The sequence below is a fragment of the Varanus komodoensis genome, unplaced genomic scaffold, assembly GCF_004798865.1.
Source record: "Varanus komodoensis strain SLA01 unplaced genomic scaffold, ASM479886v1 scaffold67, whole genome shotgun sequence".
NCBI classification, from domain to species: Eukaryota; Metazoa; Chordata; class Lepidosauria; order Squamata; family Varanidae; genus Varanus; species Varanus komodoensis.
In genome coordinates this window covers 54,897-73,467 of record NW_025336308.1, presented here as the reverse complement: position 1 = coordinate 73,467, position 18,571 = coordinate 54,897, and positions in this window count along the sequence as shown.

The window sequence follows — 18,571 nt, the reverse complement described above, 5'->3', positions numbered from 1 at the left end:
CTTCACCTTTGGGCTCACCCAGCATTGGGAAGTGGCCCATTGGCATGCTGTCAATGTACACACAAAGTACATTGCAAGCTCAGAAAAGCATGGACTTCACTTGCAGATTTTGCAGAGGTGCACGCTCAATCCAGCAAAATGGGTAAAAAAAGCTGAAATTTATTTCTCATATGGCTGTAAAGACTGAAGCTTTTGCAAGATCTCTAGGAAAGGAAGGCAAACTGTTTCTCCAACCCATCAGAAGACTTGTGACAATCATCGTGGGCAACAACTCTTGATAAACAACCATCATGGATTTATCTTTCCAAGATGCCAGCTTAAAAAAACTGACATAAGACCATTTGTTTGCATTGCTCTTGTCTAAACTATAATTCTGGGTTCCTGGTCTTATTTGCAATTTCTATTCTTCTGAATGTGCACAGTTTTGCAGCATTTCTTCCACTGTGTGTATCACCTTAGGGGTCCAGCCCTAAAGGCAGCTTAAAAATATTTTAAATAGCATCAAATAATCATCTTCACCACCAGAAAGAGCTAAAGAACAATTTTAACAGAATGAAAACCAGTTCTTGCAAAAGTAGGAAGTGCTGGAGCTTTCTACCAGCTGCCCACTTCCTACTAGAGGAGAATTTTAAAATGTGAGTGTTCCCTTTTCCAGCAAAAGAGAAGATAATACAAAGAAAGCTCCTTGCTTTCAATTTCTCAGGAGAGAGTGAGAGTTAAAGCAGAAATTGCAAAGACGGGATGCAACCGACAGAAGAGTTTCTGCTTAAAGGCTCTTTCCCCAAAAAATGGGGTGGGGGGGAATACGCTGAGGCTAGAACCATTCCCCCAGGGTGAAATTAAGCTTCCTATTATATTATACAGAAGGAATATTTGGAAGGTTTAATGCTTGTCAATTTACTTCCCTCTCTGTTAAATGGTGCCATTTTCCACACCCTTCTTTCCACGCCTGCCATTAGGGGAAGGGTTAGGACTTCTTCCAGACCTCATGTGCATTAACCCTCCCACCCTAAGACTCTCTCCTTGCAGATCCCAGGAACCCTAAAATGTGACAGGGGGATGCCAGAACATGGGGGACTAAGAGAACCATTTCATGATCCTTAGTGGCTAAAGTCCACTCTCTCCCTGCAAGATCAGTGGCAGAGGTCCACCCCGGAGGAGTTTTGACTCTGGCACTCCTTCCTCCAAGCCCCCATGGAGCTTTCTGTGATGACAAAGCTAGTCAGGTGGCTTCAGAAGCCCACCAATGAAAATTGCTACAAAGAAGGATGGGGAGACGCCTCCAGCATCACATCTCTCCAGTGTCTGGGAGTCTCGCCCTGAAGATTATTCGCTTTAACACTGTATTCCCTCACCTAGCAGGAAGTCCCGTTGACCTCAAGAGAACTTATAAGGTGCATGGGAAGGGTGCTTGGGTCTTTATACTGCACATTCTATACTAGAGATGCCAGGTGCCCAAGAAATTGCATTTCATGGGTCCACTTGCACATGGGAACTGCTGCATGTGCTCACTCCTACATATTCCCAGATGGAAAGAGCCCTGGAAAGAGCTTCCGAGATACCCAACGTTCCTCTTAAGGCGGAACTCTGTTCTCCAGGATCTCCGAGTCGGAAATCCTGTCATTGCAACATCCAAGCCAGCAGGAAAGCAAGGAGGAAGGAGGGCCCCATAGGGTGACTTCGGGGAGAAGCACTTGGGATCCACAGTGCGGTGGAAGTAGGAGCAGAACTGGGTGGGGATTTGCAGGGGGCACGGTCCCTACAGCTGAAGGGAGGCACCAGAGTTCCGCCATGCAGCCAACAAGGCCGTCCAGGAGGAACCAGAGTACGCCTTTCACGACTGACCGTAGTTCGAAGGCTCACTATTTTCCTACTTGAGGAGGCAACAATGTGTGGCTTTGCATAGCCCCACTCGTAAATCAAGCCGGGAGGAGTTCGTCCATGACTAACAACAACAGGTGATAGTTTTCCGATCAGCATGCACTGCATCAACCCAAACTGGGCCTACAAATTGCTTTGAGGCTTTATGGATGATGCTAGCCATAAATAGGGAGATTTAATGTTATTACAGGGGAGGATTAATGGAATTTATAGAAGCATAAATCCAGACGGCGGGACCCCCAGCCCACTCCGTCATTTTCAGGTAGGCACCGTAGAAATGTGGCATCGCCGTAGGCGGTGCGCTGGAAGCACACAGGCACCGCTCGCTGCGTTCGGTATGCCCAGCTTAATTTTTCTCTCGGCCCAAGGGAAACATGGTTCATCTTCTGAAACCTCCAAAATTAGTTGTCAGGGTGGCCCAGGCAACATGCGGCAGACAATTATTTGTCTTGTTTCTCTTTAAAGAAGACCTAAGATAATTTTCAGCATTACATTTTCAACATGTAGGTCCGTAGTCCTTTAAAGGAGGGGCAGACAACACGCAGCTCCTCAGCTTCATGCAGCTCCCCAGTCTGTTTCGTGCTTCCCACCCCCCACAAACTCCTGCCGGCTGCTTCACCATGACAACAAAAAGATGACTTTCCTCTTTAAAATCGAGTGTCTTGTGGAAGTGGTTGTTTCCGTTTAATGGTTCAGTGGCTCCTCTGGGTCTTCTGAGAGGGCAAGTTGCCCTCAAAGAGCCAGCGTGGTGTAGTGGCTAAGAGTGCAGCGATGCAACTCAGGAGACCCGGGTTCTAGTCCCCTCTTGGCCGTGGAGCTGGCTGGGTCGCTCTGGGCCAGTTACAGACTCCCAGCCCAACATTCGTCAGAGTGTGGTTTTGAGGATGAGAGGAGGAGGTGGAGATAAGCTGCCTTGAGGTCCGTGGAAGGAAACAGATCAGGATATACATATAATGACCAACAAACCATATGAAGACTGTGTTCATTATCCACCTGCATCATCTTCACATTAACATCACATTACGTTTGTGTTCCACCTTTCTTCCTCTTGCAAGGAAATGCCATTTTTTAGCAGGTGTGATGATACCAATTTTTGTGGTGGATGTTTGGCAGCATCTTGTAAGGTCTAGAGGGTGAAGACCCTCTGAAGTTGCTTGCTCCTGCTTCAAAGAGTAGGGTTTTGCTTTTACAGATAGGATCTGCAACCAGTTGCCCTCAGCCTCATTTTAAAACCCCTTGACCAGCAAACTGTTGAAGGTTGGGGCAAAAGCAGTTCCTCTCTCTCCATGGGAGGAAAGCGGAAGGGAGACAGAGAAGTGGTTGTCAGAGATGGAAAGAGGGGAGGGGAGGGGAGGGGAGGACAGAGCTGGCCATTTGGACCAGCTCACTGTCAGTGTACAGCTTGCGACAAATGCACCATGTAAGAATGTGGTCCTAAACAAGAAGAAGACTGACCAATGAAAAGAGTCTGTCACTTCCCAGCTGTTGAGGGGGTGATCTTGAAAGGGAATATTAGTGTCTGAGGAGATGGAATTCTTGCATCTTTGCCATGATGCCATTTTCCTGCTGAAGAAACAGATGTTTGGTAATACAACCCCTGCTACCTTTTATCTCATGCTGGTCAGGGCTAGTGTTGACCACAGTCCTAAACATTCGGAAACACCATGTTGGAGTAGGCAACCCTAAGCTGCACAAACCCACCATGTGGCACAGTAGAACGCAGGTTTCCATGTCATGAATTGGGAGAGTGGTGGGAATCAAGACACATGTCAGATACAGCCCATTTTTTGAAAGGAAGGGTGCTTGAATTCCAACCCGCTGCTTTCGGGAACCCACTCCCCCAACATTTAGGTGTATATTTTCTGCCTTGGCAAGGATACACAACTGAGGCAAGACCAACTCTTTCAGCTCTGAAGGCGGAAAGAAATACATATTAATGGATCTCATTATTCCTAAGAATCTCCCATTTACAGTTCTAAAGGGAAATCCAACTGAAATTAGGATAGATGGGACTTGGCTATTGATCAGAGTATTAAGCAAACAGCCTGTAATGCTTCTATAGCCCCTCGTTGTTCAGAGGGGTTATGAATTGCTATCATTTTAAATAAATTGCTATGACATCCATCCCTGGCTCCTCTTTCCTGTTGAGCTTTACCCATTCATTAAGGATTATAACAAGACCTCATTAGCTAAAATGAATACAGAGATTAGCAGGCACTTGTTTGTTAGTTAAATGTTTCTTATAAATTAAATTGCTGGTCCTTAAGGTTCCTGTTCCCATCAGATTTGAATTTCATCTCCTCATTTACCAGCTCAGTCATGTGCTCACCTTCCTCAGCATAGATAGCTATGCCCATGGTTGGGTTTCCATTGGATGGAAGGAAGGAAATGCAAGACAGCTACAAAGTTCTTAGCGCCAAACTTGTGCAAATATTGTGAGCCATTTTGCAGAAGCCGACCAAAGGCCCCCAACCTGACCTGCTTCTGTCCATCAATCAAGCTCAAAGGAACACGTTTTCTGGTACCTTGCATCCCGAGTCGAGATAACTCAGCCAGCCCTCCCTGGGTTATCAGAAATGATAATTCCCCTGAACGCAGAGCTCTGGGACCAAAGCAGAAATGCATTAACAAACCAGGGCTGTACCAAGAAAAAACCAAAATGCATTATTCTGCTAGGCTGGGGTTTGACAAGCTACTGTACTCACAGCAAGAGCTTCTTCCTTTAACTAGATTCCCAATTCTCTCAAGGTAACTGAGCAGAAAACCTGATAATGAGGGTGTCTCAAGAAAAGAAAGCACAAAGTTCCCAGTGGGAAAAAGTCTTCAATGATACCTTATCAGAAGCTGAAATAAATAAAGAAATAGAAAAGGTGCTCAGTTACAAATTCAACTACCTGGGCGCCCCCACTGTGAAAGTACTTTGCATAATACAATACAGGAAGATTCATCTCAGTTGAATCTTGCACTGCTTCCCAGCAGTTCACAAAAAACCAGCCTCTCCCATTTTCTGGTTTACGGTGCAACACAATTCCTCTTCCTGCTTTTGATGGGCTCCAGTACCAAGGCTTGAAGAAGTGCTCTTCACTAATTTGGCCAAGATACTGAAAATGAAACTCAAATACTTTGGCCACCTAATGAGAAGGAACAACTCACTGGAGAAGACCCTGATGCTGGGAATGATGGAAGGCAAAAGGAGAAGGGGATGGCAGAGGATGAGGTGGCTGGATGGGGTCACTGGAGAGGTGGGTGTGGGCTTGGGTGGTCTCTGGGGGATGGTCTACTGGGGTTGACCCCCTTACCTGTAACACTCCTCCCTCAGTTGCCCAGATCTGAAACTCTACCTGCGTGGGTCTCCTGGTAACCCCATCCAAACTAGCTTTAGATTTTTGCTCAGAAATATATATTTGCTGCAATGACCCCACACCTCACATACTGAAGATGGTGGAGATTTGGAAAACAAGTAGGAAGACGAGCGGAGCAGAGTTTAGGGCCTGGAGCAGAGGACCTGCCACACTCGGGGGGTAATTGATCCTCATTTCAGCGTTTATTGAATAAAAAATCTATAGTTGCTGGCAAAAATTTTAGAGTTCCAATTTCAAAGCCATTTGCCCTTTCTACTTTTTTAAAAGGGAGTGTGAAAGAGGGAGAGAGAAAGGCCAAACTCTCTGGATTCAATTTAATTTATTTACTGGAGCAAGCAGCAGAGGCAGCCTGGACTGAAATGTAGGACAAGAAGAGACATGAAGGGAATGAGGAGGGAGGTGTCGCTTATAAAAAAAGGATCAAAAGCACACCGACAGTGGACCACAAGCCCATTAATCGTTCTTCTCACCTTGGATGACCTTGGGATGTGAGAAGGACAAGCTGCAATAATACTGGGAGAAAGGAACGGCGCCAAAGCAAAGATCTGCACACAAATACAAGGAAGAGGTGAATCGAGTTGACATTGTCATTCAGCCTTGAACAATTGAACATGCCCAACCTGGGCAGGTGCATCCAGCCAGGTATATCGGCTACATCAGAAAATAATCCTGATTTAACTAAGTATCACAGCCATGGTTGGATACACAGGAATTCAAACCAGGGTTTAATGAGCTAAGTGCTGAAGCTGCTGGACCACGATGAATTGATATGCAAGTTCAGATTCTCCTATATTCATTTAGGGCAGAAAAAATCAAGTTTTTCCCATTCCAATATGAATATATTTGTGAGTTTGGGTAAGTTCTGATAAAAATAAATACACTGGAGGGGGGGGAAAGGATCACCCATCCTGGGAATGGGCTGTGAAAGTCAGGGAGGGAACCAAAGGATGCTCCATGTTTGGAATCACTCTTTTTCATGCATTCTTTGCCCTGTTGGAAGGACTCAAAGGAGCTAGAAGACATGTGGAGAGTCTTGGAAAAATTCTGTGCAGTTGCGATTCAGCTGGTGTGGTAAGATGTGATGTTTTAACACGAGACTGCAGGATTTCGGGCCTGGGAGGCAGATATGCTCCTCTGAAGTTCTCTGTACCACCATGCCCACTTTCCATGGCTTTTCCCCATTTCCCCCATCCACCAGTTGCTTGGTGGTTTCTCAGGTTTTGTGCATGTTTCCCCCCATTCCAGAACACCAAAAATGATCTCCTGGATATAATCACTGGCAGGAACGGCTCTGAGTGACCACAGGACCATCTCTGGGAACCCTTGGGTCCCTCCTGTCTTCCATCCTGCCCACCACTGGAACACGATTCCCCAAGAGCGCGTCCAAAACACACTTAAGCTTCCATGCCGGGAGTGTGCGCACCCAAGGGGCACAGGGTGTGCAGATAAAGAGCACGCCCCCATTTTGCATGGACGGCTCACTGCTCTTCACCACAAGCCCTTCCTCTGCCCCTCCACGGCTCCTTGCTCGGTATCCTCCGTCCTTGCCTAGACATTTTATTATTCAAGAGAGCCTCTTGATTATATGATCCCCCAAGGCATTCCACAAATAAAAATCCTTTAATTAGGATGTTGTTAACTTCTCAAAGAAGAGTTCTAATTTCTCCTTCTTTTAAATAAAAGAAAGCATTAAAAAATGTAGGAAGCTAATCAAGCGGCAGTCATTCCACTGGCGTCCTCTTGCAGTCGTTGTCTCCTACGTTCAATGCCACCCTCCCCCACCAGCATCAAACTCTGCAAGGAATTGGGAGCATCGTTTGGAGTTTGCACAGAGCTTCAGAAATTGCTCGAGTTCCCAGGGAGGGGGTTCGTCTTTGATGCTGCCTGTAACACAATTCAGGCTTGTTGTGCAATGTCAAAACAAACAATATGGTGAGGATTCTCTCAGATTAACATGCATACACTTTACAGTCGTCATCAGAAACTAGGTTATATGTCCCAGCACCTAGAGCGGTGAGCAGAGGATGGTAGATACCTGTGATACCTAAAACAGGGCCTTTTCTGTAGTGGCGCCCTGATTCAGAAGCTCCCTAACCAAGGAAGACAGATAAAGCCACTCTTCATTAGGCTTTAACTGGGCAGTCAGTGCCGTACTGTTCTGCCAGACTTTAAATGTTGCTTTTGGTTGCCTTCCCATTGTACCATGGCTCTCCATTTGGCTGGATTGCATGGTTTTTCTGCCCCGTGATAGTTTTCATTTATATGAGAAATTTATGAATATGTTCGTGTGTTTTATTCCACATTCCTCCAGGCAACAAAATAAGCAATAAATAATGCGGATCCCCATGCCAATAATGTGCTCTGCAGTTCCTGCTTTCGCTCCTTGAAAGCCATGAGATCCAAACACTGCTGGCTAACAGGAGGCAGGGTGAAGTGAAGGTTAAACTGCCCAACAACCGGAAGGTCAGTGTCGCAAGCTGGGGTTCCTCCTTTGCAGATTCAAAAGCCACAGGACTTTTCCCTTGAAAAGCCCCCTTTATTGCCCCCAAAGCACAAGACAACCAGAATGAATCTCTGAGCATGCACGGAGCAGTTTGTTGAACCCATTCTACTGCTTACCTCCAGGAACTCTCCTTATGAGCATGTCTGGGCCCCATCCCTTTAGGAGGACCTTCTGAAGGCGAGCAGGACTCCTCTCTGCATACCGATCCTCCAACTGGGTCACCCTCCTCTGCTGGTGGCACATCATGGGGTCAGAGCTGTACCCCCTCACCTGTGGCTGAGAACATTCCCTGCTCTGAGCCCCCTGCCTCCAGGTATACATCTGGGTTACTCCCAGGGCCTGCCTGGCCACCTGGGCAGCCTGGCCTTGAGAGAAGCATCTCCACTTCTCTCATCTCAGTGTCTCAGCACGGTCCACATTCCCAGTCTTCCCAGTTCTGCTTCATATTCTGGTTCTGATTCCTCTGCAGCCCATCCAGCCGTCCTTGAGAACAAGCGTCCGGAGCATCCACCCAGCTCACTCCAGCCAACACCTGGCGCCAGGGAGGGAAGTGTTGCTGGGGCGCAGCACTGCTAGGAAAGGCAGGACCAGAGGTGGTGATAAACTGCTTATTATCAAAGTTTTTAACTGATTATCAACAACAACACTCCATCTTTTTCTTCTCCTTTAAGGCCAACGGAAGCTGCATTTAGCTGCCACGCTGCCATTGACAGATTATCAATGTTATCCTTATTGTTATAAAACTGTCTTTCTACAGTGATTGGGCACATTCATGGCTGACAGGTAGCAAAATGAACTTTTATGTTCAGAAGCAATACGGCTCTGAACACCAGCTGTTGACTCATAATTTTCACCTGACAAAAAAGCATAACAGTATCCTGATTTTTCTTGAAATGACTTCTGTTCTGAGTCACAGACTCAACTTTACATGCAAATTCTTAACTGAATGATCTTCTGATGTTAAAAAGGAGACACTCTGCCTCCTTCTTCATTCCTTCTTTGTGGCCTGCAATGCCAATGCAGCTCTGCCATGGGCACCGGGAGCCCTGGGAAACATAATTTTCCCAGGGCAACTAAAAAAATATAGATGCCTTATTTTGGGGAGCGTAGTGGCAATCACACTTGGCTGAAATACCCCCTTCTTTTACAAAATAGTTTAGTTTATCAATATCAGTTGAGATATAACTCAATGCAGCTCATATTTTTCAAATTTGCACCAAAAAGGAGATGGTAGTGGGAAAGCAAACAGGCAGTAGACGGAGTGTGAAGAGCAGGCCTACCAAACTCAGGACATTTCAGGCATCCTGAAAGCCTCCAGCTTCTTTTGCAGTTTCTGTCATCCCTCCATTTCATGTTGAAAAAGAAACCTTCTCGGCAAATCTGAAGCTTTGAAAAAGCGGCTAAAGGAGAGCCTATACTAACATTGTCAGAGAAGCCCTACTGGGAAGAACATGCATTTTGTTTTGCTCTAGGACATTATAATAAATAAAAATAAATACGATTGGGACTTCAGGCTACATATAACGAAACCAGCATCTAGAAAGGTCTCCAGACAATTAAAAGCACACTGCTGTAGCATTCACCAACTCGTTTAGCTGCCAGAAGCAAGACAAAGAGACTGTTCCCCAGTTCTCTTTCAGGAGAGGACAGGAAAACAAGCCATGGGAAAAGTAGAAGATGGCAGACCTGAATGGAGAAGCATCCCAGATCCAGACTTGCTAGACTAAGCCATTAAACCTGAATATGTACAGAAGGAACTTGGAGGTAGCTCTGGAGAGGATAATAGACTGGATGCACTTGAGCTTACATTAATGTCTAACTTATTATCTCAAATCGGGCAAATTAACGGGCAAAGGCATCGGCCATTCGGGAAAGAGGCGAGGGGAAATACAGTGTTTTCAGCCCAGCAAGAGGGCAACTGAAGACAAAGGTAGCCAGTAAATCAGCTAGGGTTAAAGGATCCGTGTGATCTGATGGGATCTTCTTCAGAAATTCCTCCTAACGCAACATAAATGCAGACGTTCTGTCCTGGAGAAACATCCGGGGAGGAGGAGATCAAGGCCTGGAGCTGGCAGTAAAATGTTCTTTCAGCAGCAAACAAATTCGAAAGCCTGAACAATAAAGCATGGCTCCTTTACAAAGGCAGCTCCTTCAAACACTTGTGAAGATCAAGGTTATCCCTGTGACTTAAAATGTCCTGCCTGGATTCTGCCTCATTAATCTCTGCTTGGTCTTCCCCTGCTCTGTCCTCCCCGTGGCCCAGGATCCCTCTCTCTTCCTCTCACTCCTTGACCCCCCCCTCCCTACCTGGCTGGACTCCTCCTCCCTCACCTGTTCCTTTCTTCAGAATCAGGTCAGCACAGACAGCTAGACATGCCTTGACGAAACAGAGCCCGCTTCTTCTGCCGGCTTAGCAGGATGCCTCATGTTGGGATGCTACAGTCAGCAGCTAAAGAGAAGGATCCCATTTGGCCAGGGAAGGCAAGTGATTTAGAAGTTAATAAATACTAAGGGCTGGCCCATAAATCATGGTGCCCAAGGTGTGACCTGGGCAGAAGGTTTAACAAGGTAGCAGAGGGATTTTATTTAAAGGCCATTTGTCTGGAAGGCCCAATGCAGAGAGTCAAATAACTCTTAGGGGAAACAATGCCACTAAACGGAGGAACTGTCAAGAAAGGGGGTTCATTTACTGTCGGGATGCATTTACCGTGCACGAAGGCTGGCCTGGACTCTGTTCGGCCTTTATCGGGGCAACCAAAGGACGACGATCGAGCTCAAAACATGAAGCAGCCTGCTGTTGGTTAGGCTGTATCGGCTCAGATAGTTTCAGCCGACAACACCCATGATCCTTCCCCATGGGATAGTCTGGCTGCAGCTGATGGGATCTGAGGTCAAAAGCTCTGGCAGAGCACAAGCTGCACCCTCCACAGCCGTGTACGTGCAAGGGACGCACCCAGCACTATCTCTATCCCATTGATTCCACTGCACTTACAGATCTTGTATTGAGCGCAGTGGGAAATAGTCGTTCCTAAAAGGACCCTACAAATGAACAGGAATGCTTCCTTTCCAGCAGTGACCACCTGTCTCCCCCGTCAATGGAGCTCCTCAGTGGAACTCCTGCCTCCAAGCATCAGTGGTAACTTGTATTCTGGAAATAGGCAATTCCACGTGTTTCTGGATGCTTCGGGAACCGCCATCCTGGTGGTATTGGATACGACATGATCTCTCCCTGCACTCCCGAACTCAATGGATCCACCCACACCATGGACCGATCCTCCAAACATCAATGCAGGTCAGCATCACCTCCTCATCCATGCTATAGACAAATACCAAACTCATTCTCTGAACACGTGCAGGCCAAATAGCACCATCCATGTGCAGAAAGGAGGGCTCGCCAAAAAAGGCCCAGTTTTTGCAGAAGTGCAGCAATTCTGCGGGTAGGGGGAATTCTAAACATGCATGAGAAGCAGGTTAACCCAAAGCATCCCAAAGTGGAGAGAGCATCACCAGTAGACATGGAATGGCGACCAACTGTTGGGGTGGAGTTCCGGGGGAAGGCATATCAGACTGGACTCTAACCAAGAACACTGCCGGTCTCGTATTGCTCCAGGACCAGAGAGGGAGATGCCCCGATTGCTGATTAGACAAGGACATGGGAAGAAAAAATGCTAATAAGCAGCTGTGGGTAAATGAGGACAGCAGACAGCAGATAGAAGAGAGATCCTTCCCGTTATTAAGCAGCAAATAGGATCACAGAGGCCTGCCTGAAGGCATCTGGGAAACTAGGTCTCCTGTAGGTATACTAAAGAAATGCGTTTTTAACTTCCTTGTGGAAATGAGTGCCCTCGCAGGACCTGTCGCGAACCACATCAAGAAATTGCCTCTTTAGCCGAAGTGAAAAATCACTGAGCAGAAGGTTTCGTTTATGAGAGAAGAACGCTAATGCACTCCAAGACATGCTGCTGGGGAAGATGGGGCTCAGTGGAAAAGCATCCGGGCAGCTGTGTTTCCACTCCACCGAGGTCGTTAACCCCCGGCTTTGAGACAATTCACCGTGGAATCCTGGCTGCACACTTCTGCCCATTCCGAGCCGCTGCGTTCTCGCCCACTCCATTAGCTCTGTGCAATTTTTGTGAACTATTATTGCTGACCACTCAGGAGAGATCGGGGGGTGGGGGGATGAACAGACAAGGCAGCCCAAAATTGAGGGAAGGCGTGGATTTCTGAGAAGAGGTAACCAGAGCTTCAGGGTTTGCCTTGCTGTGAGGTGGAGGATGGTCAGTGGCTGAGCTGCCTGAGCTTTTGGAAAACCTTCTAGACCCAGGAGTGTCTCTCTCTGGGTTTTCCAGTGATGCTGCTGGTCACATTTCTGAATGCTGAAAGCCAAAGCAGGCCTGCTTGGTTTGATCCTGGTTAAAAGTCAGAAGGAAGAAGAGGAAGAGGCAGTGGGTGGGCAGCTGAGCCCCAATGAAGGAACCCCTTTAAGCTCCTGGGAGCCAGGTTTACAGAATGCTCAAGTGGACAGAACATCTGTGGGGGGAACAGGATAAAAATGGTACAGTGAAGAGTGTACACTTCACCAAATCAAGGCACCAAATTCAAGGCAGGAGCAGGCAGCAACTGGAGTGCCTCCTTTGAAGGGAAAAGAAGGGCCTGAAAAGTATGAGTTGGATTGAGTCCAATGACCCAGAGAGACTGTGGAGGCATCAAGAGGCAACTGGACTTGGAGTCCTTCCTTGAGAGGGGGTATATATGGCTTTACAGGCACCTTCCAACTCTACTCCTCTATGGCTCTGTTATTCTAATCCTGCCTGTTTAGGGTCACATAGCTGCTTGTGGTCTCTTTGGCCAGGCCAGCAGGTTGCTCTCACCAGGGTCCTCCTAGGCCACCACAGCCTGGAGCTCCACCCTCGCTGAGACCTGCCAGGATCATGAAATTAACAATGGGTGTCCCCTCCCATCCCACTCCACTGCTCTCCATTCACAAATCCCCCACGCAAAACAAAATTGCACACACAGGAACTTGCGGAATCGCTTGGCCAATACATATTCTAAGCAAATTAGGAAAGTAGCCAGGAAGGGGGTGGGAAAGAAAAGCTAACCCACAACAGTATTTGAGCATTAATAACCGGTTGGGCACAGCCAAGGAGAAAGAGCCGTCTCCTCCAAACGAGGCTCAGTTAATGATCTGCATCTCCCAAAAGCACCGCTGCCCCCTCCGCTCTTTCCACGGGAAGCCTCCCGTAGCCAGCCCCCTCAAGGCACCGGCTGCCGAGGGAAAAGAATGGCGCGTTTATTCCAGGAACTCTCCGGGGCATTATTAAGACAAATTATAGAAAATTAGAAGAGAGACACATCAACAGAGCTGAATCAGTCACAACAAGCCAAGCCCGCCCAGCCCCATCCCAGCTTCGTTAAGAGTCTAACGAGGGGAGAGAGATTGGCTTGGCAGCAGCTCCCATAGCAGAGAAGGCAGCGGGGGAACGTGAGAGGGGTAGGCAATGCTAAGTGGTACAAGCTTCATCACACTCAGAACTAGCTGCTGCCATATGAGCCTCTTCCGCACGGGCAATAGACAGTCGGCCAGAACTGAGCTGCCCAAAGGATACTCAAGAAATTTGAACTCCACTATGAAATGGCCGATTGGTACCTCTTGAAGGAATGCATGGATCAGAGCTTAGTTATTCATGAGATTTCCTGCTTTCCAGACGCCCAGATGCTATTCTCAGTTCAAAGAAGTATTTCTCTTATCCAAAGGGGGAAAATACATATTTTGCAAGAAGCTTGTGTGTGTGTTTGTGTGCGTTTGCAGATTTTTAAAAAGAAAAGTGATAGCCTCATTCAGTATCATTTTTTTTCTATAACCCAAAACATGCCCAAGGCACAAAAGTACCCCAGAACCTGCACAGGACTACTTCTATGGGGCACTTTATACCCCAAACAAAGGAACAAAAGAACAATTAATACAGGCCATTCTGGTCTCTTTTTAAAGATAAGACTCTTAGCTAAACCCTGCAGCAAACATGATCAAAATCCATTGATCAAAAGCTTTGCTATTCTTTTTTAAAGGTAGCCAGCCACACAACGGTTATCCTAAGAAAAATGTCATATAAGCCCAACATTGTTACACAGATATTCCAGTTTTTCCTCAAATTTTATTACTTTTTACAAATGATTTGCTAGGAATATTAAATCAGCATTTTTCATCCGTGGGGATGGATGAAAAAGGCATTTCAGTGTTTTTTGGATCAAACAGCTTCTGCTCAAAACACAGACTTGGATGCGCATCAAGTGGTCAATCTCTGTACACTTCTAAGGTTGCAGTGTGTCCAAATGTCATACGTACATTTGACAAAGAAGTTTGGGGAAATAATTTTTAAAAAGAACTTGTGAAAAATGTGTACAGATGGACTTTGATCAGTCTCAGAGATGTGCATAACTGATATATACATTTGGAAGAAACACACATGAAAGGATCAATGAATTTTCATGCTGTAAAGCAAGGAGAAGAGAAGGAAAGAAAGAGAGGGGAGGGGAGGGGAGGGGGGAGAGAGAGAGAAAGAGATCACAGTCTGATACACTCTGGAATCAGAATAAGCTTTGAGATAAAATTTGGGAGACTCCATTGAGTCCAAGTTTGGCTGATTTCATATTCCTAGCAAATCAATTGCAAAATCTAATAAAATAGCAAGTGGTATCCTTCCATATCTTGAAGGATACCTGTGCAAGTTCCACAGAACTAGGATATCCAATAGGAAGCATCAAAACTACACCCAGTTCAAATTAAGCTCAGCCAGCAAGCTCTATTCCTGCGTTTTCAGAGTGCTTGCACTTTTACCTGAGAGGTGCAGACACTTGGAAATGTCAACGGATTCACAGATTGCTTCTTTGGGGTTGCATGTATAGTTCTTCCATTTTATTGGACAAAGAACCCCGGCAGTTAACAGGCAATTAAGCATGACAGAAATATCGAGGCAGGAGTTTATCATTGCCTGGGCTTGTCTGGAAGCCGTTAAGCAATCTCGCTGGCCCAAGAGGAAGTATCCGACATCGCCTCCATTACAGCCCTCGTTGTCAGAATGTATTGTTAATGCAGCTTCGCTATTGCTTCTGTTTCGTGCTTTATGACATGGCCGCACTCCAAAAATATTCTATTGATTTTGACATTGTCCTTTAAGATACCAAGAAGTCCCACTCTACGCTTTCATCATCAGCCCAGCAATGCTAACGGCCTGGATTCTCTTTAAGGAGAGCGACACAAGTGAGCCATGCGCATGAAGCTCGTCCCACACCCTCTAGATTGAGGGCTGCCTGCTCCGTAGACCTGCAGGGCAAACCGAGCAGCAGCCTCCCTGAATCTGGTGCCCACCAGATGATGGGCTTCGATTCCATCACCCCCGGGGAACATCATCAATGGCCAGGAAAGCTGGGAGCTGACGTCCAAAGCATCTGAAAGGCATCAGGCTGGGAAAGGCTGCCTACAGGCTTGGCTTGGAGATACCTTCTAGAAGGGCAGGTATCTTCAAGAAAGACCAGCAATGGCCGCCAAAGCTCCAGTTCCTTCATAGCGGGAGTCTCAGACTCGCCCGTCTGTGTGCCTTAACGTCTGGCCAGGTATCAGATGGAAGCCTCCAAAGCAGTCATTTGTGGATGATGCTGATTCCTCACACCAGATCCTGCTGCAAGTGAACCACTTCTTTACTGAGGCTGGAAGACCCACAGGGCATTGTGGGAAAATTTAATGATCTGGGGCATTATGGGAAATGCAAATCCATGGTGTGTTGATTCCCGGCCACCGCAGAGGCTTTTGGTCAGGGGACTGTGTGGCTAAACAAGAGAGCTGCCCATCTCCAGCTTCTGCCTGGAAATGCCCAAGTACTGCTGTTGTAGCCCTGGAGCAGTCCAGGAACAGCTGAGCCCCTCAGCTGTGGGTAGGGATACATGGCCTTGTCTGTCGCAAGCTGGGGTTCCTCCTCCGTGCACTCAAAAGCCACCGACTATTTTCCTTGCAAAGCATTCTTCACTGCCTCCAAAGCACAAATAGCCCAGAACGAATCTCTGAGCAAGCACAGAGTGGTTCATTGAACCCAGTCTAGTATTCACCTCTAGGAACTCTGCTTATGAGCATGCCTGGGCCCCATCCCTTTGGGAGGGGCCTTCTGAACGCGAGCAGGACTCCCCTCTGCATACCAGTCCTCTAACTGGACCGCCATCCTCTGCTGATGCTGCACCATGGGGTCAAGAGTCATGCCTATCTCATCTAAGTCTAAGAAACTCCCCTGCTCTGAGTCCCCTCCCACCAGTGGTACATCTTGGTAATTCCCGGGTACTGTGTGCCCACCTGGGGAGGCTGGCCCCATCTCCACTTCTCTCATCTCAGCGTCTTGGCTGTGCCCACATTCCCAGTCTCCCCCAGTTCTGCTTCACATTCTGGTTCCGATTCCTCTGAAGTCCTTGAGAACGAGCGCCCAAAGCAGCCATTCTTTTTACTCCCAACATTATCCATCAGCTCCAGTGTTCTTTCTATCCCACACACCGGCTATTCTGCCTGCAATGTACTTTTTAGGTCTCCAACATTGCTGGTTCCACTTCTGATTTAGTGGGGCATGTCACCATATCCCTTGACCCCCAGCATTATTCATCGAACAGCTGCAAAGTCTGTAGCAAGATCTACCACCAGTGAGGTAGTGGAGTGACGGGACTTGCAGGGATGTAGCGCTGGCACCATTTATTAGCAGGGATGCTAATGCTTCTCTGACACCACTCTCAGCACTCTGCCTCCTCCAAGCAGAGCAGTCATTAACGCCTTGGTCCCTGACACCAAATTTCCTCCAAGCCCCCAGCCCAGCTCCCCTCCATCTGCTGCCAGCAAAGCCCTACTTAAGACACATCTGCAGCCACCTAATGGACGGCACAACAAGAGCTTTCTTGGACTGGCTGGACCACGTGTTCCCCATAGAGAAAAAAAGAAGCTGCACCAAGGCAATCCAAGTTCTGAGACCAGAAAACCAGATTCATGCAAACTACATACATTATACACATTCACAATAATTCTTGTACTTCTGCCTATTCTGCCACCCTTTGGCTTCTGAGAGCATGGCTGGCATTGTTCACCCTCCTTCCAGGATAATGTGGCATTCTTAAAGGCTAGAAACATTTAGCGAGAAACGTTCCCAGGATGCTCATGCTGTGCTTTACCTGGGTCCGCATTCACACCATCTTGGTCTTCTATACTGCAGTACAAAATGTAATCTTGAAAGGACATCGATACAGAATTGAACACTCACCTTTGCCGAATTCCAGGATCCTCAGTGGAGTTTCCAGAAACTCTTCACTTGATGCCGGACTGTTTTAGACCAACAGATCTATTATGCAAAACAAGGTCCACTAGGAGTGCTGACTTCCTGAGGAATGGAGCCTCTTCCCATGGGATGCCAGACTCCAAGAACTACTCATGATGTCCAGGTGCGAAACTGCAGAGAAAGAGGGGAAGAAACAAAACGGGGAATTCAGAGAGATGTGAAGAGAACCAGCCCGAATTGTGCTGCAGATGCAGCAACGCAAAAGGAGCTATTGCACGTTGTACACTCTCCTCAACAAAGAGACTATGTAAACATGGAGAAATGTAGTGACTAAAGGTGCTCCCTCAAAGGGCAGGATTTAGTCTTTTTATTAATGGTTAATTAATAAAATAGGTGATCAGAAATATAGGTAGATTATAGATAGGGATGTGTGAATCAGCAAAACGCGAGCTTGCCAAAATCTATCTCAGAGTTCATTCTGACTACAGTCTGTATCAGATTGCAAGCTCTGCTTTGTCCTTCACACAAAAATCGATGCAATTTTGGTTCATATTCTCCCCAAATGTGTGCAACAATAATGGAGAACTTCTTCTCCTATTGATTAAAGTGTATTAATGCACATTTTCCAAAAGTGTTCGTGATGTCAATGCATCCCTTTCCTTTTTGATCTTTGAATCACTTTGCACATTCAGGAATGTGTGGGTGTTGGCCACAGACTGTCTGAGTCCATGCCTGGTCAGATAAGTGCAAGCTGGATAAATTCTCGATCGAAAAGGAATTGAAACACATTTCTCATCGATCCCCTACCTGTTGGTAGTAGTCATTTATCTCCCTTTATTGAGACTACCAAAAATGGGGGGTCGTAGAGGACCTCAGCCTGATACAGTGAGCGAAGCACAGGGATAATCCGAAAGGGAGACTGAAAAACAAGCACCAAGGGACAGCCAATAGCCCAGTCAGCAAAGACAGGGAACACCCCACAGCTTCCTCATCTATAATCAGAGTTCGTCCAAGAGCCAGATTCAGAAGCCGTTCCCCTCTTTGGAGGCCTGGGTCACACAGATTAGAGAGGAAAAAGAAAGCAGCGGCCAGCAGGAAGCACTAACTGAATTCAGTCTATTGACAATTAGGATGAACCCAGGTAATGTGAGATTGATAGAAAGATTGTTGTCCAGGGAGCTAAATGGCTGTGACTAAAACACTCTGGGTGGAGGTCAGCTAAGCAGCTAAGAGTTAGAGGCCCGGGCACAGGTCTAACATACCCATGACCAAGAGCTCACTTAGCTGCACGTATCAAAATGTGGCATTCAGCCGACAAAGCTTGAGGTCCAGAGGTCCAGCAGATAATACAACGGGAGATGGCCGTATCTAAAAAGGCCTTGAGCGGCCAACTAAATTGCAAATAGAGAACATGCAAATAAGTGGAGATGAGCATCAAAATGAATAATTATCAGAATAACAGAAGAAATGTGTTTGGTGCAATGGAACAGAGCAAGTTGCAGTTTGGCTGAAGCAATTACACC